This window comes from Propithecus coquereli, unplaced genomic scaffold (genome assembly GCF_000956105.1).
Source record: "Propithecus coquereli isolate 6110/MARCELLA unplaced genomic scaffold, Pcoq_1.0 Scaffold1, whole genome shotgun sequence".
Lineage (NCBI taxonomy): Eukaryota > Metazoa > Chordata > Mammalia > Primates > Indriidae > Propithecus > Propithecus coquereli.
In genome coordinates this window covers 28865524-28868228 of record NW_012133857.1, presented here as the reverse complement: position 1 = coordinate 28868228, position 2705 = coordinate 28865524, and the positions used below count along the sequence as shown (strand labels likewise).

At 34.6% G+C, this 2705-nt stretch overlaps 1 protein-coding gene across 1 annotated transcript in view; it reads right to left on the bottom strand.

Moving 5' to 3' along the window:
• Positions 1-2705, bottom strand: part of SLC25A26 (solute carrier family 25 (S-adenosylmethionine carrier), member 26) — a 210961-nt gene that overhangs the window by 64483 nt on the left and 143773 nt on the right. The window lies entirely within an intron of this gene.

Here is a 2705-nt window from a genome sequence, read left to right as displayed (position 1 = left end):
ACAACATACCCATTTTATTGCACCAAAAGCTACAAAATGGCTCACTGTTGTGACCTGTTTAATGCCTCCATTTAAGATGTTTTGTTTGAATAAGGTTGTTAAGACCCAGGGCACTAATAAGTGAGTGGCAGTAAACCCAGCTACCATCAAAGAGGCAGATGTGGGGCGGGGGGAAACCTGCTGAAATTCAACATGGATTCCACTCGGTAATAAACAGAGCAATAATTCTATGCAAGAGGGCATGTGAGAATTCCAGGTGAAGTAGATAAAACGAAATCTGGGTGTGGTAAACGGGAGAAGGAAGTACTGGGCATCACTAAGGTAATAAAGTACAGAATTATAATTTTCATCTCAAAGTACTGGACTAGAATTAACCTTGAAGAGTCTAACCCTGTGATCTTAAAATAAATGTCTGTAATCTAATGGTCCTCTAATAGTGAAGTGATTTATAATATAACTGAGGGACTATGAAGATATGGTTTCTAAGGTATCATTTAGCTCTAAAATTCTATTTTTCAATGGAACAATCACAACAGAATATCAATATAGTTTTAAAAATAAGTAAGACTTGATTGTAAGCTGCGATGAACAAAATGCTGCTATGAGTGATCTAGGAAGCCTAAGGAACAAGCAAGTACATTTAAAAAGCTGTGAAAGCTATCACATTTGGCAGAAATAACCAAAAAACTCTCTAGCAAGAGGATAAAAAAAAAAGTACACAGAAACTATGTGCAAGACCTCCAATTGGAAGGGGTCTGAAGAACAGCATGGAATTGGTAGGCTTGCCATGCATATCGGAGTTGGGCCAAGGACTGGCCCATTCCAATTTTCAAGGGATCCTACAAGTGATTCACAGGAGGGTCTCCTTTTTGTTGCCTGATTTCCAAATTTCAGAGCAAGATTTTTGAGTTTTCCATTCTTGAGTCCCATATATAACAAAGCCATTCTTCTCTTAAATACTCTGTGTCTTTTCCCATTCAACCCCAGTGGTAACCCAGGACAAATGAGGTTGAAGACCTAAAACCTCCTTGCCCCAAAGGGACCATTCTTAAAAAACAACAAAAAGGTGAGAACCATTCAAAGTTAGTCTGTTAGTATTTAACATACCAGGGAGTATCCTATCAGTAAATACATTTTCATTTTTTAATTTAACAACTATAACCCATTTACTTGCACTGCATATGTGCTAATAAAGGAAATTAACATAAAAGGAAGAAAAATTTAAAGCGAATTACACCTTAGGTTAATAAGACATAACTAAAATTCCTAAAGCATCTTTCTAAAGAATGCACAAAATGGACACACAAGTAACAGAATCTAATAGAGAAAAGGAAATGGGTGTGAGCAGTCTGATTCTTCAGTAAATCTTTTAGACTTCAAGGGCAGGAGCATTGGGAGTATAGTAAATTACTAACTCAGTGCATTAGACATGGGAAATGCTTAATAAATGTTATCATTGAAGGCAATGATTAGATTTTCTTTCTCTACATTCTATAGAATCATCACAGTAATTCTGTCCAGGTGGAAGTGGCTCCTAGTAAATCGATTTACATGTTCGAGTGCCAGTTATGTAACGCTATTTTATAACGAAGATAACAGCAATGCCAAATTATTCTGTAATTCACTACACCTGTGAAGTCCTAAAAACAAGTTTTACTGTTTTTTAAAAAGTATATAAGTATTTGATACCTACTCATGATAAAAATGCTCCTCAAAGAAAGAACAGAAGGGAACTTCATCAATCTGATAGCTAATATTCTTAAAGATGAAAGACTAAATGCTTTCCCCTTAAGATCATGAACAAGGCAAGGATGTTTGTTCTCACCACTTCTGTTCAACATTGCACTGGAAGTTCTAGTCAGTGTAATCAGGCAAAAATAAAGAAAGAAATGAAAACAAAGAAGAGAAGTAAAATTGTCCCTATTCACAAACTACATGATTGTTTATGCTGAAAATCCTAAGGAATTAATACACACACATAGACACACACAAAAAACCAACAGAATTTCTAAATACTACCAGCAAATACATGAAAAGCAACTTTAAAAAAAAAAAACAGTTCTACTTATAATAGCACCAAAATAACACAAACTATTAATATGTAGGAGTAAGGTTAACAAAGACTTACAGGACCTCTGTACTGACAGTTACAAAACACCACAAATAGAAATTAAAGAAGACCTAAATAGAGGATATGCTACTAATAACTAGAAAACTCAGTATTGCTAAAATGTCAATTCTCCCCTAAATAACCCATCATTTCAATACTATCCCAATCATAATCCAACCAGGCTTCTCTTTCTATTTTAAAAATTTAGATTGACAAGCTGATTTACCTGAAAATGCCAATGACCTAGAATAACCAATTAATCCTGAAAATATATAAAGCTGGAGTACTAACAATATTTGATTTCAAGATTTACTGTTCAAACTGTAGTAATCAGGACAGTAATCAGGACAATAAGCACAGACAAACAAAACACTGGAACAGAACAGAAAGTTCAAAAACAGTATTTTCAATAAATGGTACTAAAACAACTGGCTAGCCACATGCAGACCCCAAGCTCAAAACCATACACAAAAATTAATAAGAGATGGATCACAAACCTAAGGATAAAAGCTCAATCTATAAAGCTTTAAAAAACAAAACAAACAAAAAAAAAAACAGATGAGACTGGTGACCTAGAGGTAGGAAGCAATTTCTC